The sequence below is a fragment of the Macrotis lagotis genome, chromosome 1, assembly GCF_037893015.1.
Source record: "Macrotis lagotis isolate mMagLag1 chromosome 1, bilby.v1.9.chrom.fasta, whole genome shotgun sequence".
Classification (NCBI taxonomy): domain Eukaryota; kingdom Metazoa; phylum Chordata; class Mammalia; order Peramelemorphia; family Peramelidae; genus Macrotis; species Macrotis lagotis.
Genome location: NC_133658.1, coordinates 38,210,868 through 38,228,997, shown reverse-complemented (window position 1 = coordinate 38,228,997; position 18,130 = coordinate 38,210,868). Strand labels below are relative to the sequence as shown.

Below are 18,130 nucleotides of genomic sequence, written 5' to 3'. Positions count from 1 at the left end.
CAGTTCTCTGACCTCGAATGTCTTCTCTTTAATTTCAGGTTCAGCAGGGGAAGTTGTTCTGACCCAGTCCCCAGCTTTCCTGTCTGTGTCTCTGGGAGAGAGAGCTTCCATCAGCTGCAAGTCCAGTCAGAGCCTCGTACATAGTGATGGAAACACTTACCTATATTGGTTCCAACAGAAAGTAGGACAAGCTCCTAAACGCCTGATTTCTAGAGTTTCCAATCTAGACTCTGGGGTTCCCTCTCGATTCAGTGGCAGTGGGGGTGGGATGGATTTCACCCTCACAATCAGCAGCCTGGAGCCAGAGGATGTTGCTATGTATTTCTGCTTCCAATTCACTCATTGGCCTGCCCCACAGTGCTTTAGCCCTGAACAAAAACCTCCCCAGGCAGTTCAGGAGATTCATCTGAAAGCAGCAGCTGTCTTCTCTGTGGTCCCCAGGGCAGAGCAGCCCCAGCTCCCTGGGCAGGCTCACATCTCCTGGGCTTCCTCTTTCTGCTCCCACAGTCCCCACCTTTCTAGCAAAGCCTTGTCTATCACCAGGCCCATCTACAGAGCCCAGCAGAGTGGAGGGAACACAGCTCCCTGGGACACAGAGTGGAAAATCCAGATTTCCAGGGGAAATAATGACATGTTAAGTCCCCTTGACATCTTTGCTTCTCCATAAAGTATTTCCCTTGGTTGGACCCAAGTTCATGCAGAGGAAGCTTTGCTCTAATTCTCTGTATCAAATGATAGAACCTTGTCCATTGAGATTGTTAGTCATGTCTGGTTCTTGGTGACCCCACACAGTATCTTCTTATCAAAGGTCCTGGAGTAGTTTGCCATTTCCTTCTTCCAGCTCATTTCATAGACAAGGAAACAGAGACAAATATGGTTAAGTAACTCACCCAGGTCACAGCTAGGATGTGTCTAAGGTCTGATTTGTTCTCAGGGACATGAGACTTTGAATTACAGACCCAGTCCTTCATCCACTGCATCCCTGGCTGGCTATCTTGATATGGACCAAATTCACTGTTCTCCTGCTCTGGCTACACTGGTTTTACAGGGTGGGATTCCTTATAATCTTGGCCTAGACAAGGCCCACCTGACTCAGCCATCGCTCCCTAAGCAGTTCATTTCTCTTATCTAGAGGACTATGATCTTATTGACTTTCAAAACTTATTGCATGCACCTTTGAGGTTTAAAATGTCCTTACCACCAGGCTCAGGGGGAGTTTCTAGGAGATTTGGTGACAGGGTCAAACCTATTCACTGGTGATCTGACACTGGTGTCTGGTTTCATTCTCATCCTTGATGGATCACTTGATGGCATGAATATTCAAGGCCCCCTTGAGAGGTTTTGGGTGGAGAATAAGAATCAGCTGTTATGGTATTGTTCTTCCAAATTAGAGAATTTTTTAATTTGATTTTTATAGATGAGTTAACTGAAAATCAAGGAGTTTATTGTGGCTTCCCAAGGACATAGAGTGGGTCTGCTGTTTTGCCTTCATCTAAGAAAACAAGAGGTGATTGAGCTTCTGGATTCAACTCTCTAATGTTTTGGGTCCCATCCATCCTCATAATGTTCCTAGATACTTTCCTTCATTGTCCAGCACGCAGTTTCATGAGAAGTCTTGCCTGAAATCTAAGCAATTGCTTTTATTGAGTTTCTTTACATGAATTTTCTTACCTGTAAGTATTTTCATATATGAAATGAAGGTGCTAGAATAGTGTCAGTAATGTCTACACAAAGGTAATTTCAGTTGATATGGAAAGTGAATCACAGGCATCCAGGGAAATCACATATTGTCCCAGAGGAGGTGCTAGAACTCTGTTTTGAAAAATGTTAGAGATTCTGAAATGCAGGCATGTGTAGCATGAATTTAAGGAATGGAGCACAACCTGGGCAAAAGCTAGAGACAGGAGACACAACATCATTTGTGAAGTGGAGCATGATGGCTGTTTAGTTTGGATTGTTGAAGCAATACAGGAGTGTATTGTGTAATAAATCTGGAAAGGGAGGCTGAGCTGGGTGGTTAAACATTTTAACTGCAGAGTGGTTTGTATTTTAGCCTAAAGACAAAAAGAAGCCATTGAAGTTGATTAAATCAGTCTGTCACCAAACATTTATTAAACACCTGCCTTGTTCCAGATAGTCTGCAACTAAGTTCTAAGGTCAGATCTCTGCTGAGTTAAAGTGCCAGAGTCCCTTAGAAGTTGACGCTATACTTCATTTGATAGAGACTTTTATCTGGAAAATCGATAACCAAGACCAAAGTGGAGAGAGTATCGGTGCATAATCTTCTGTTTGCAGATGGTGCTCCGCTCAATGCAGCCTCTGACCCTGAGATGCGACAAAGTTGGGATTGATTCTCTGTTGCTTGGGTTAACCTTGGCCTAATAGTGAGCAACAACAACAAAAAAGCAACAAAAAACCAGAAGGACTCTCTGGGTCAGCATCACAGCATTCCAATTTGAAACCAAAGATTACGGCAAGTGGAGATGTTTTGAATACTGTAAATAAATTCTCTTATCGTGGCAGTACACTTGCAAGCAAGTGGAATATCGATAATGAAGTTGACACTGATATTGCCAGGGCTTGTTCAGTATTTGGGAGGCTACAAAAGAAACTGTGGGAGAGAAGAGCTATTATATGATCATCAACCTGAATGTCTAAAGAGCCTTTTGCTGGCCTCTTTGTTGGATGCCTTTGAAAGATGTACAGTCTCCAAGTGTCCTGTCAGGAAACAGAATGCGTTTATTTACATTGTCTTAGAAACATTCTGAAGATCAGGTAGTAGGAGAAAATACTAGACACTGAGGTATTTTCTTGGGCTAAATTATCAAGGATTCAAACTTTACTACAGATAGTGTAATTCCAAAAGACAGAGCTCTCCTGGTACCACTCAACTCTGTCTCAGGGAGCCAAAGGCCCAAACTTCCTTAGTCCCCAAACTACTGCAAACTTGAGAAATCCAACACAGGTTCACACTGAAAATATCTACACTCATGAAAGACAAAAAAATCAGCTTCAAATCACCTAGAAAAAGTGTGTCTTTAACCCACCTAAGAATGATCTATGTTTTATCTGAAAAGACAGACTCTTCTCTACGAGGGTGAGCAAATATCTCTAACTTTTTAAACCCTCCACCCAAGGAGTCCCCAGAGAAAATTAACTGAGCAGATTGTGGGTGGAGAAAGAGCATCAGGTTATTAGTTACTGTTCTTCCAAATTGCAGCATGTCTTCATCTCATTTTTATGGATATATCAACTAAAAATCAAGGAGCTTATTGTAGCTTCCCAAGGACATAAAGTTGATATCTGATTGAGATTAGAATTCTCTGGATTGAATTTGAGCAGCCTCATACAGAGCTCATTCTTATTACCAAAAGGCATCTTTCTAAAGATCCAGGATCTCCCAGATATTCCAATCAGTTGTGGAGCATGAAATACAATGGTTTCCAAAGAAGTCAAGGCATACTTTACCCAGAGTAATGGACAGATACTTAAGGATCCAAAGATTAGCAGATATCAGTAGTCAACATGTAAAGTTCTATTGAGTTTTAAAAATCAACTTTCCATAATATCTCACCTGTTCTACTTTCGACTCCAATGTATTTGAAAACACATCATAGAATTCTAATTCCCAGACTGGAAGTCTCATAAGGGTCAGTGATGGTCTTTCTCCATTGTGCTAGTCTTGTGCTCTGAGGGGACAGAATGAATTTTCCTCAAGCTTGACAGAGACAAGGATATATATTTTTATAAGCCAATGGGCCACTCTTTCCAGACAGGGGAATTGATGGAAGAACTCTGAAAAATATGTTAACCATCTTATCCAGGCATTAACAGTTTCCTCTTGAGCACATTGATGGAAGAGGTGGTTGTGAACCAGCATCAGTAGTACATTGAGGAGAAGCATCGAGGGGCTATAAGCCATCCCTTTAAACTCTTAAAATCTTTGTCCTTAAGTGACTCCTGTAGGTTCTAATATTAAGTTCCCAGATAAGATGTTGGAGATCAGTAAATTAGTTAATGGAATTAACTTTCCTGATTAACATGACTGTGATCTTGATAGTCTAATATCTGAATGTAAGACCTGAAATATTCCTCTTTAATTTATATATGTCATATTTTTCCCATTATCCCTAACGATAGTGATCCAGCTGGCTTTAATAGATAAATAAGACCTAACCTGCCCTAATAACAGTGATTGCCATAGCCTGTAGCCTAGGGTGAAAGCATCTACTCCCCAGAGCTGAGGGACTGAGCAACCTGGGGGGGCTTTTGTTATTGTCTTCTCCACTTTGGGAGGTGGATAGCATTATATTTGGCAGCATGTAATTGGCAGCAAATTTAGCATTTACAGGACATTGAGTGAAAGAGAAATCTGCCCACTGTCCCTGAAGACCCATTACTACTGAACTGTGCAGGGACCCAAGAATGTAGATAAGGTTCATAGACTAGGAATTACAGTGACTGTCCTGCTTCCTTCTGGTAGGAAGTTATCCACTAGACATTGTTGGCACTGACCCTGAATCTCTGGTGGTGACCCTCTCTCCTGGACCCAAAGACAGGGAGGTTGGAAACTGGATCATCATATTGCCTGTACAGGATTCTTGATTTGGAAAAAATAAAAATCAATCAAACCAGTTTCCATGACATTTCACAGTATGTACATAGAAAGCAAGAAAGGATTTCCTTTCCTGTGACTGTGGGTCCTGGGACTGCCTCTGAAGTCATACACTCACAACCTGTCTCAGATACTTTTCTAGGGAAGGAAGTTTATGCGTTCTGTAAAGTAGAATCAGTCTTTGGGGTGTCTGTCTAGGTGATGGAATACTGGCACTATGAAGTAGATAGTCAACTGATGGAGAAATTTTGATTGCTAGAATCTGAATCCTTGAACCCCATTTCAGCCTCTTGATAAGACAGTAACATAAGAGCTAAGATTCCTATTTCCTAATTCTTTACCTACTCCTTATTACATATTTTAGAAGGTATTTTCATTTTACAGAACCAATAGATAACAGGGCAGTCCACCTTATCCCATTCCCTAGTGAACTGGTTGGTTTTGTCCTTTACTATCAAAAAAGACCAAAATGACATCACTATGTTAGAGACAGATTACAGTTTGTCTAACTATGATTATTAAACCAAAACAGGAATGTTTTACCCGAGGTCCTGAATAAAGAGTTCATGTGAACAACCTGGGTGGTTTCTCTTACTAAGTGCATCTCACATTTCCTTCCGACTGCTTCCATTCTGCCTTGCTCAAAGAACATAGCACCCTGTCTGATGAGGGTATGGCAGACTGAGAGGTCCTCTTCCAGGGTCTCCAATGCCACACCCTCAATTCCAAAGGTCTAAAGAGAGACATTGAGAAGGTCCTTGTATGTCTTTTACTGAATTCTGTGTGAGTGCTTTCCCTGTGTGAATTCTCAATATACTGTATTTTGCGCACGAACAGTGTAGTCAGCCCAGTATAGCTGCATTCTCTCTAAGGTTTGAGTGCTTGAGAGTTTAGGTTGAGAAAGGACCTCAGTGTGTGGTATCTTCTCCTGCTAGGTGATCTTCAGAATGTTTTTAAGACAATCTAAATGGACATAATTGGGTTTCCTGGCATGGCACTGGCAGCTTCTTCAGGTTTCACTGGAATACAACTTTGAGGTCAGCACAATGACTCAGTAGACCTCCAACTTGGTGGTCAATATAACTTCTCTCCCTTCTTCTTTTGGAGATTGCCAAGTACTGAGGAAGCTCTCACAATGTGGGCATGTCAACCTCATTCTCAATAGCCACCTCCCTGGAAAGTACACTGCCAAGATCATTGAGTTTTTTTACACTATGCAAGATTTCTCCCATTTGCTGTAACCATTGTTTTCACATATGAATGTTGTGAGACTGACACATGGAGTGCCCGTATTTCCTTGGTCTTCATTGTTAGGCCAAAGTTAACACAAACACCAGAGAAGTGATCCACACTTTGTTGCATCTCAGCTTCTGAAGCTGCATTGAGGGCACAATCATCTGCAAACAGAAGATCATGTGCCAATATTCCCTCCACTTTGGTCTTGGTCTCCAGCATTTTCAAGTTGAAAATATCTTTTTCAAATGATGAATAGGATCAAGTCTTGAGTGTCTCTGGTACTTTAAGTGTTGCAGAAGTATGACCATAGAACTTCCCTGAACTTTGTCTGGAACATGGCATGTCTTTAATAAATGTTTAATGACAAATTGAACCATCTTGAATACTTTCTTTTTGTCTTTAGGCTAAAATACAAACCACTAAGTATTTAGAGCCTTTAATCACACAACTCAACCTCCATTTCTAGATTTATTGTACAATATACTCCTTTATTTCTCCATGATCTAAACTTAATAGCCATCACGTTACCCATCATCAATCATATTTTACTCCTGTCTCATGCCTTTTGCTCAGGCTGTGCTCCATTCCTGAGATGCACTCTGCACAGGTCTGAGGTTGAGAATCCCTAGCTTTCTTCAGAGCTGAGTTCTTGCAACTCCTCTGGGAGAAGAAGTGATGTCCCTGGGCACCTGTGGTCCACTTACCATATCAACTGAAATTACCTTTCTACAGACTTTACTGTTACTACTCTACTAGCTTTATATCATATAAGAAAATTCTTACAGGCAAGAATTAAGGTTATTGTCCTCCAGATAAAGGAAATAATGGATCTCTGAGGAATGACTGGGTAAACTTTGCCAGGCCCAGATCACAAGGAATCCATCCAGTTCTCAGAGACCAGTGTTGCCCACATAGAATAAAAAGAATACTAGTGTATAACATGGCAAACAGGTGATGCAGTAGATGGAGTGCTGGGCCTGGATTCTTAAAGACTTATGTTCCTGAAATCAAATAAGACCTTAGACACATCCTAGCTGAGACCCTGGGTAAATCACCTAGTTGTATTTCCCTCTATTTCTTCATCTGTGAAATGGGCTGGAGGAAGGAAATGGCAAACCTCTTTAGGACCTTTGACTAGAAGACCCTGTTTGGGTTTACCAAGAATCAGTAATGATTACCAACAGCAACCAAAAAGTTTGTATGTTGTGATACAAATACAATGGCAGTAGGGGGAAGTCAGGTGCTGTGGGTAGAGCACTGGCCTTGGAGTCAGGAGGACATGAGTTCAATTCCAGCCTCATATACCTGATGCTTAATCACATAATCTGATCACCTGACATGCCTTCCTTTCTCCTGTTTGGATTTTCCACTCTGTGGCAGATAGTCTTGGTGATTGAGAAGAATTTGTTAGAAAGTAGCTGCTATAAATGGCTCATGAATACATAGTCCAGAGTGAATAAAATGGTTTTTATTAAAGTATCTTAACAAAATGCACACCTCTCATGGGGGGAGAGAGGGTCAAGCAAATCCCCAAATGCAAAGTTTTATCCACTTTGAAAGGCCTTGTTTCTGCCCCTTATGCCAATCATAGGCTGGGGTCACATTATCATTGATACATTGACCCCCACACATTTCCCCCAACCTGCTCATTATGCTAATGAGCAAGAACAGTTGTCTCCTTGAGCATGTTCAAAGGAGAAGGTCATGACTCTACGTTAACTTATAAACAGGTGGGAAATCTCATCAGTTTTTGACCATATGGAGGCTAAATCTGACTTTTATTTAGTACCTTGCTAATAGGCTACAATATAGGCAGACCCTACCTAGTCCTTGTAATTTAAGCTAACAATCTTCCCTTCACATCCTTGTGGATCCAAAATCCCACATATTCCTCACAGAGGGGACCTGTGTGTCCACAATGGGAAATCCCTGACAGATGTGAGGCTGCCCATAGAATAGGAACTGCTCTGCCCTGAGGCTTAGAAAGCAGGCAGCTGCTGCTCTGACTAGAATCCCCAAACAACTGGAGGAGGATGTTGTTCAAGTCTAAAGCCCTGAGTTGGAGGCCACTGAATGTGTTGGTAGCAGAAATAGAGGACAGCATCCTCAGGTCCTTGTTGCTGATTTTGAGTGTGAAAACCTGTCCCACTCCCACTGCCACAGAATCGAGAGGGAGCCCTAAAGACTAGACTGGAGGCTTTAAGAATCAGGATTTAAGAGCTTATCCTGCTTTCGGTCAGTACCAATGTAGGCAAGAGTTTCCATTATGATAGGAGTATGTATGACTATCTTTGAAGTTGATGGTAACTCTTTCTTCCAGAGACACGCACAGGAAAGCAGAGGACTGAGTGAGAACAACTTCCCCTTGTGAACCTGAAATTCACCATAAGACATAAGAGGTCATAGAACCAAGACTATCTCCCTTTCTGAAACTCTCCCTTTAATACCTATTTGCAGAAATCTATTAATTCTTCTCAGCAAAATCCCTTTCTTCTAATTCCGGTTTCATCTCTCACAGATTTTTCTCACAGAGAGAAAGAGATAATGCAACACAGCTCAGATGCAAGGGTTTCTCTCAGCCTCTTGTCTTTCTCTATACTCTCCTTTACATATTTTCCTTCCTCACCCAGGAGTCACAGGAGGAGGAAAAATGGAGCTGAGCTGGGGACTCTATCTCCACCCTGAGCTCTGTCCTGTGCTGATTCTCAATCTACTGAAAGTCTGAGGAATTGAATAAAGATTTGGAGGCCCAGGGAGAAGTTTAGGGAAAGAGAGAATGCAAACCAGTAACTGAGGGGAGGAGCTCTATCTTCTCCAGGGTTCGAATATTTTAAGCAGATTTTTTCCAGTGTGTTCTGGAATAAGTAATGAAATAACACAGTCACTACCTGTTCAAGGTTGATTTTCCCCTAGAACACTTTCACTTGTCCCTTCCATTCTTTACCTGAGGAACTCTGTCTTTGATCTTTGACCTCAGAATTTATAATATTTCATCTCATCTACTTTGCTTTGTCTTACCCACCCATTTCAAAGGCATTCACAAACAGAGTAACCTTGAGGAAATTCATTTGATCTTGCTGAACCTCATTTTCCTAGATGTGGATAATGGTGAGGAAAGTATTGTACACCCTATATAAGATAATATGTAATTACTTTGTAAATCATTAAAGACTATTGAAATGTGAGTGATCTTCCTCAGCATTTATTCCTCTCCATAGTTTCATCTTATTATTTTGAGTTCAGATAGAAACAGTCCTGGGTCAAATTAGTATCTCACTGTGATTCTTTTTTGTTTTGAAGGTGGACAAAATAATTACTTTTTCCAGTTGAATTAAAGTTTTAAGTCATAAGCTCAACCTCTAACCTACAGAAATTGATATCTGTCAATAATATAGCTCCTATTTACATGGCTTCTTCCATTTTTCAAAAGTGATTGATATTTTGCCATATTTGTTCCTCAATATCCACCTGATACCGTCATTATTTGCAAATTAAGAAAGTGAAATGTAGTAGGGGTAAGTGACTTGCCAGGAGTCACAGGTCAATGGATTATTAAAGCAAGATTGGACCTTGGGTCCTCTTGTCTTCAACTCCAAAATGCAGTCCATTGTTTCACCTACCATATTAGAATAGTATAGGATGATCTCAACTATCGATCTCTCAAAAATTCCCATATGTTTTTTATTTCTCTTTTTAAATCTCTCGGCTTTTTTTTTATTCCATGTAGATTGCAGATCAGGAGTACATGGTGTGATGACCTCGAATGCAGGTCATAAATGTAATGCATAATGTATTTGGCATAAGTGTAATATCTAGTTGTCTATGGGATAAAGTTCTCATTGTACTGTACTTAATTACATGAGAACTCAAGGCTATTCTGAGATCTCTATTTATTGGATGGTCACTTGTGATTTGTTAAGTAATAAAAGACAGCAATATTGTAGGGTATAATTCTAGCTACTGGGCCTTGTCAGGTCTAGGTCAAAGATGTTAAATTTTTACAGTATATAGAGATTTCTTGCATGATTTTTAATCTGTCTTTGTATGACTGTCATCAAGCAGTTTCCTTATTATAACCTTATCAGTAACTTTTAATTCTATGCACTTTGATGAAGGGTTTGGCTTTGATGGCCTCTGTGTTCATTCTACCTCTAAGCCTAAACTCCTTTAAATCTCATGGAAATAATGACCCACATCACAAATTTTGATTTAATCTCTGTGAGAAATGTAGGGTGTTGGTCTTCACAGGGTGTGGAGGGAGCCCTTAAGGAATCCATTATAAAGGGAGAATGGCCCAGCCAATCACAGGACTGGAAGAGTCTTCCTAATTCCATTCCAGGGATACCAAACCCCAATGGTCAAGAGTGACCTAGAGATCTTGATCTAATGCTACTGAGTTTGTGCAATTAGGTAAGTGAATATTAACTCACACACCCCCTGTGAGGAATGGGGTTCTTTAGCATATCATGCCTCGGATGATGTGGGGGGGCGGGGCTCATATTGGGGGCATGTCATGATATTGGCAGACCTTTTAAATTATAACTCAAACTCTGAATGCCTATGAACATCCAAGAAGGAGGGGAAAGATTTTCTGAGGAGAATAAATTACCTGACTCCTGAGACTAAGGTGTGCCTCATGCCTATGAGTGAGATACCCGTATCTTATAAGGTGTATATTGTCAGGTTTGTGAATAAAGTGTACAATTTTCTCTCACTCTAGCATGTTTTTCTTTTCATTCATTTATAACAATTTGGGGGGCTTGTCCTGTATCTTCAGAACACCTCAAGGAAGCCCCAGACGAGACCGGGGGAAGGAAGACTAATAGTTTGATTTCAAGCTAGATCCTCATTTCTTTTCCAGGGTTCCCTCAGATGGATCTCTGAATGGACCTGAATCCCTGCCATTGATGGGGAGAGTAACAGAAAATTGTGGAAATGACCCAGAAAGGTAGAGAAACTTCGGTTTTTATCTTTCGAGGCTGATGCTAGACACTTCCAGGAAAGGAAGTCCTAGATGGGAGGCCAGGGGTCTAAAAGGCACCTCAGGGAGGGGAGGAAGAGACCCCCCACATCCAATACCCAAGGAGACACCTTTGCGTAGGAAATTAGCTATCTGGGACAGCGAGGATGCAGTCCAGGGTCAAGAGAAAAGTACATTCATCAGATACTTCTATTCTAAATGGCCACAAATCCCCATCCAAAGACAAATCTGTCTGGTGGCCGAGGTTTGGGTCTGATGAACAGTGAACCATAAGGTATCTTTAAATAAAGAGGAGGTAGAATATGCACCAAGCTGGATAATTGGGAATGCTAAATTATTTCTAAGCAAGTTAGAAAAAGATAAAAAAAAAACAGATGGTATTCTCTGGCTGCTTCCAGAGAGGAGGTTAACAGCACAACCAAACAGGAAAGGGAAAGTCTGGAGAGAGGAGAAAAAGAAATGCTTTCTAAATTAAGGAAGCCGATTGGATCCAATGCTGTGTGAGTGAGTTTGAATGTTCCTCCGGGAGTGTGTGTATTTGTTATGTCCTGGCTTGTGTACATGTCTCTTTTAGGCATCTCTGGGTCTGAGGATCCAGCTCAAGTTTTAAAAGAGGGTTAGCTGGGAGTTGGGCCCAGGAGTTTCAGAAGGTGGGGGAGAAGGAAGTAGTGTACAGTGGCCCCACATGGAAATCAGCCCCTCCCTCACCTGGCGGTACTGGGGTACTGTGCTAGGGGTGCAGAGTTACAGAAAGGAGAGGGGGATCTTAAAGAAAAAAAAGCAAGTTGTGCTTTGGGGAAAGAGTTTAGAAGAAGTTGAAGAGAAGAAAGAACCCTTAAGGGAGAGAGTGAGGAGTTAGAGGAGGGAAGATTTCCTATCCCTATGCTTTCTCCCTGGGTTGGGGAAGGGGTGGTGGGTTGGACCCATGGTGGTCTCAATCCCATCCACCATCTTGTTAAGACTTGAACCCTAGACTGAGTCTGCCTAAGTGCCCCACCCACCCTTGGAGGGAGGGGGGGATAGACAGGAGAGCTCAAGTGCTTAAGACTTAAATGGAAAGATCCCTCCACAGGTAGGATGTGTGATTGGGAAAGGAAAAAAAGTATCTAAGATCCAGGAGTTAAGAGACTCCTTTATTGAAAGGAAATCACATTAAATGAATTTCTGCTGGCCATGTGGCCTGAGTGATAACTCCCATTGTTTTTAAAGTTTTTAGAGTTTTAGAAAGTGCGCTGAGGGTTTTAAAAGAGGGAAACTAGTGTGGTAACATTCTGACAAAGTTTGTACGAAATAGGAGGGATTAAATAATTAGACTGTTGAATTAGTTTGGGATTCAACTATTTTAACACGATTGTAACTTTCCCAAGGAGTTGCGTGGTTTGGGATTTTAAACTCTATTGTAACACCTTGGGGTTAAAGAAAAGTGGTCTTGTGTTACCAAAAAGAGAAACACCTGGGTTATCAGCAATGTTTACTGATGTCTTTTAGGGACAAGCTCTAATTGGTTTTAATGTTGAGTTTAATAATCCTAACAATTGTATTTTTATTTTGGATAGAGCGTTTGGAATGTGAGTGCTGCATTCTTGGTATAAGGTACTGTAAAGATTTTATCAGACTTAACTGTTGGGAACTTAGTTGACTTATAATTACATGGGGGTTTTTAAATGTGCCATGTATGAGATCAGATTATTAGAATTTGGGTAAAGAGACAAAAGTGTAAAGAACATGGGATATTCATTCTGCTTTTGTTCTAAGGGAAATGAGATGTTTAAATAAGAATCTTTATGTTTAATGTATATTAACAATGCATGTTTAAAGAAGTCAAGAGTGTGGACTTCTCTCTTGGTCACTGCAGACAGCTGATGGGGGGCTCTGAACAAATACAATTGTGGGCCCTATTGTAAAGTAACTTATTAATGAATAAGATGTTTTTATCAGTTATGTGATTTTCTTTTGTAATTGCAAAGAGATTATATTGCAATATTTACTTAACTCTTGTGAATGTTATTTAAATGTTGTTATTGTTAAAGCCTGGGATTAATGTGTGATTGCTTTGAAGGGCAATATGGAAAATGTGAAAAAGTATGACCCTTTCTGGGATGGATCTGTGGGTTCATGAATAATGTAACAATGGAGGAATTGCTTTGTACAAGCTGGTCATTTGTATGATACTCTGTTACTCTTATTTCTGTTCTGTTATAATGAATTTAATAATGCATGTTGGAAATTTAAGGCTACCTAAGACGTTTTAATAGTTTTAAAGAATTCTGAAAAGTAAATTGTATGTTAGGGGGTGGCTAGGTGGCTCAGTGGATAGAGCATGGGCACTGGAGTCAGGAAACTTGGGTTCAGGTCAGGCTTCAGATACTTAGTGATTGCTTAGCTGTGCGACCTTGGACAAGTCACTTAACCGAACTGCATGTGAATTGAGAATATTTTGGATCTCTCTCTATATATGTATATTCCAAAGCAGTGGTTGTTTGCTTTGAAGTAAAAGCACTATATAGTATAGGAAAGATTAACACAAGATAATTTGATGTTTCTCTGTGCAATCTCCTGGAGAAAGGAGGCATTTATTTATTGTAAGATACAACAGGCTAGAAGGAGGTTTCTGTAGCCAAGGGGAATCTGATATGTCATCTTTATATGGAGACAGAGTAGGTATGATTTCAGACAAAGGGATGTCTCTAGTAAGAGGTCGGAGACAGGCATGTAGGGCCAGTCATAGTTAGAATACCAGGTTTTAGGCAAAGGCCCAGGAAGGATAATCAAGGTAGGGGATTCATGAATTGGGACTCCATTAAGATTGTATTTAGAATTTAGTGAATTGTATTCACTGGAAGTTCTAACTAGGTAAAAGAACTATATTAGATCACAGGACTTTTAATTATCTCTTATGTCAGATAGCAGGATCATCAAAAAAAGAAATGCTACTGGGAAAATGTCATGTTCTTGCAGCCAAGCAACCCAATGTGCTAAGATGTCAGGTGACAGGGATGGGCAGCTGAAGGGGCGGCTTCTCAGTATGGCTGAGCTTGGACCGTTTTGACTTGATTTCCCCAAAATGATATTTGGATAATACTTCACCTGGAAGAATAAATTTGGCCCAAGGCATTTGTCTTACCCGTGTGATCTCTGCCTGGACACTGACCGTCAATACTCATAAAGGAAATTTCCTTTAATGTCCTGGAAAGTTTTACGTAAATTATATCTAATAGCCAGAGATGGGTTAGGTGCCTGGCTCTGACACCTGCTCTCAGCTACATGCTATAATAGGAATTAAGTTTCCTTACTTTTTGTATTAGAGGGGATATTTAGGTAAGAAGAATGGGAACTTCTTAGGATAATTACAGTTTCAAGTTCTAGTTTAAGGACAGGAGTGTGAGTTAGATAAGTATACCAGGAAAATGAAAATATGGGAACATATGGAAAAAATGCCATTTTGGTTAAGGATGTTGTTAAGGAATCGTTATTGTAATGAGAGCAAAGGTTAAAATTGTTTTATTTTGAGCCAGCTGCTGGGTACTCCTAGAACAAAGAGGACAGTTGCATGTAAGTGTATGCATCAAACTCCCAATGAGAATGATCACATTGACTCAAGCTTGTGAGTTTTGCTCATGTAGTAAAATACTAATGGGTGTTTGTGTTAAGTGAACTATGTGTGTCAATATGGCAATAAGGCAAAATGTAAATTTTTATAAATTCCATAATCTCATTGTTTTGTGATGGAAACATATGTTTTGTTCTGAATTAGATGATAAACAATTTCTCTACCTGAAGACAAGGTCTCAAGGAGTCAGAGCTGGAGAGAACTTTTTGGGAACAGATTCAGAAGCTTCTGAAGGACACTGGATGCCTCCAGGGGAGAAGAGAAGAGAAGAGAGGAGAGATGAGACACTAGACCAGTTATCTCTACCATCTCTCCCCTATGTGTACATTGTGTTTTTTTATGTAAAAATTTATTTGACCAAAAGCTAGAAAAAGGTGATACTATTACAAATGATACATTTGGTAAAGATCTAAATGAAAAGTACTGGTTTCATTCAGCTTCACATTTCCTAGTGTGTTTCTGGGTAGTGTGATGCTTAATAAATAGTAATCAGAAGCGGGGTAATTTTCAAACACAACTGTAAACTTGAGTCTTCATATCTGCTCCACATTGCTGTGGAATAAGGAATGTTTTAGCACTGAGCTGTACACAAGAAAACTGTGTAACAATGTGAAACAGGTACTGTGTATTTGATTCTCTGTATCCAGTTAAATCGGGAGGTTTTTGGTCTTTATGAATTGGCCCCCAAAATAAAGATTAAAATCCCTATGTAATAGAACAATCTTCCATTCACCGTACTATGGCAGTCTAAAATAAAATCAAGACAATTTGAATTTATTTCTCCTTTAGTGGCAGCGAGGCACCATTGGAACTGTATTTCTAGGCAACAGATTCATGGACACAGAAAGTGGCATGGAAAAAGGGCTGGAATCAACCACAGGAAGCACTACCATGCTACATCCATTGGTGAGACTGGCTGTCAAATTCATTTCCACTAATTGCTGGTTGACTTTGTTACTGATGCTCCGTCATACAGAATCAAGGAACAGAGCAAACATCATTCCTTATTTGTAATGATACTTTCAATTGCTTTGCAGAAGTCAACTACTAAATGAGAAGTTAGTAAAAATACCATACTGGTTCAAATATAGTTTGAGCTCACTTAAAATCCTAAAATGGGGTTTTTGTTAAAGGAAAAAGTCTTGGCATACAGTAAAAGTAACGATTGTAGGCCACATTTGGGTCTTTATGCAAGCCATCTATGCTTGGACCAATACAGAAACAGAGCTTCCTGTACTCATCCAGAAAAACAAAATCTCGATGTTGGTTATCTTTCAAAAGTGTTTTCTCAGTGACTGCTCAGAGGATGTTTGCCCTGTAGTGCAGAGAGGGAGGAAGGGCCACAATCATTAGACCATTCTTTGTGGTTTATGACTTCCTGAAACAACCTTTTCACTATGGATGGAAAGATCCCACCCATTTTATGAGATGGCCCCTGGCCTTTTTCCAGAAGGGCATCATGGAATGCTTAAAACCCAGGCCTGATCCAGGAGCTCAGTTGGGTTTCCTGCTATTTCCTATAGTGCAACAGAATGCTCTCAATCTTGGAGACTTTGGCCTCAGTTAAATACGCTGCCTGTGTAAAGGGAAAAAATGCAATTTAAGGATTAAAAAAAGGCAGCTAGAAGCTTTAGTGTGCTGTTTGAAAGGAGAAACTAGATATTACTGGTGCCCAATGCCTCTCTGGTAACAAATATGGGTCAGGTATTCATCATGTGATTGACATTTCCAGTAAAGAAAAGATGCAATAATAGAAGAAACTTCTTACAAGGGAAGGGGACCACATGGAGTTCTTGAGTTTCTGGCAAACAAAATTCTTCTCTTTTGATTCATGTAAAGTTAAGTTCGTTTAGTGTCTGATCCAGTGCCTGATGTAAGCCCACGTCCTCTTCTTTGGCCTGGGCAAGTTTTTCTTCCAGGTCATGCATGGTCTTTTCCGGTTTTGCAACAGTTCTTTCTGCAAACTCAGCCCCGCTCTCAGCCTCTTTAAGTTTGTCAGACAGAAGGGTGATTTCTTCTTCATATCTGTCCTCCTTTTCCGAACACTTGTCAGAGGCAGTTTGTACCTATTGCCCTAAGCTGACCAGGCTTGGTAGCTAGACTTACACACCAGGATCTTGATATCTTTTATTAAGTAACAAATGACAAGGGATCATTCTACAATTATAGAGTTCTGAACATGCCTGGGCTCTCAAGCAACTAAGTCCCTAACAATGAGAAATTTATCACTGACAAAACTGTATTCCACAATCACTTTATGCATATAAATGTAAGAAGAGTGATTGTGGGAGGTCATCACACTATTCATGATTTCCAAGCTACATGGCATAAAACCCAGAGACTTTAAAAGAGAAATCAAAAGTATGTGGGAATATCTGGAGATATATAAATCCTACCAACTAATATTTTACCAATAATGTAGGGAGGACAGGGGATTGGGGTTTGGAGCTGGAGACAAGAGGATTCAAGTTCAAATCTTGTTTTATTATCCAATAGGCATTCCCTGCCTAGTCTCTTACCCTTTCTCAGTCTCAGTTTCTTCATTTGTAAATGATGATAGTATCTGGCCGATGGTGAGGATCAAATAAGCTAAAATATCAGTCATTTTGCCAAATAGAATAGGACATGTAAACATGAGCTGTTACTACTGTTGACATACCAATTTCATGAGGCCAGAGGATGAGCTTATAACACATTACTTTAATTCAACTCAAAAAAGTAAATGTTTTGTCCCCTTTCAGAAAAATCTTAGCATATGTAATGGTACATTTTTTTTCCTCCTATTTTTCATACCTAGCATACTGAGTTTCAGCAAGATTTAGTGAATTTCCTCAAGATTGCAATGTTTGCTAAAGATGGTGAAATGGGTTGGTTAGATAAAGCAGTACTGAGTGAGATGAAATAAAATATGTCCTGAGATCGAAGATTTAAAACAGAATTTTACAGGAAAAGAATGGAAGGAACAGGTAGGAGAAAGAGTGTTCTAGGGGAAAAGGTGCCTTGACCTTGGATTGACTGTGTCATTTGAGGACTTAAAGAAGACTCACTGTTTGAAGAATGAAAAAGCATGTGATTTCTGACTGAGAACAGAACAAGAAATAACAGCTTAAAGCATTTTCAGCCCTGCAGATGAGTGGACTCCTCCCTCTGCTTCCTGTTTTGCATTCTCCCTTCCCCTAAACTCCTCCCTGAGCCTCCACCTCTTTATCAATAGCCAAGACCTTCTGCTGATGGAGGAGCATCACTGACCAGAGCTCAGGGAGGAGATGGAGTCCCCAGCTCAGCTCCTTTGTGCCCTGCTCCTGTGGCTCCCAGGTGAGGAAGGAAATGTGGAGAGGAAATTATGGAGAAAGAGAGGAGTCTGGGGGAGACCCTTGACATCTGAGCTGGGCTGCAATATCTGTCTCTGAGAAAAGTCTTTGGGAGATGAAATGAGACTTAGAAGAAAGGGGCTTTGGGAGAAGAAGAGATTTCTGTGACCAGATAATAAAGGGAGAGTCTCAGAAAGAAATACAAACAGTTCTCTAACTTTGAATGTCTTCTCTTTAATTTCAGGTTCAGCAGGGGAAGTTGTTCTGACCCAGTCCCCAGCTTTCCTGTCAGTGTCTCCAGGAGAGAGAGCTTCCATCAACTGCAAGGCCAGTCAGAGCCTCGTACATAGTGATGGAAACACTTACCTACAGTGGTA

General features: G+C 40.4%; 1 long non-coding RNA gene across 3 annotated transcripts; it reads left to right on the top strand.

The window, feature by feature from the left end:
• The first annotated feature begins 10,410 nt into the window (after positions 1 to 10,410).
• LOC141495952 (uncharacterized) lies at positions 10,411 to 17,713 on the top strand. Of its 3 annotated transcripts, none has more exons than XR_012470910.1 (4): positions 10,411 to 10,478; positions 10,713 to 10,799; positions 12,389 to 12,425; positions 14,587 to 17,713. It is a non-coding gene; the product is annotated as an uncharacterized LOC141495952 (long non-coding RNA). The 3 variants fall into 3 exon arrangements; XR_012470912.1 differs by having other exon boundaries at positions 10,420 to 10,520; XR_012470908.1 differs by having other exon boundaries at positions 10,420 to 10,534.
• The last annotated feature ends 417 nt before the right edge of the window (positions 17,714 to 18,130 follow it).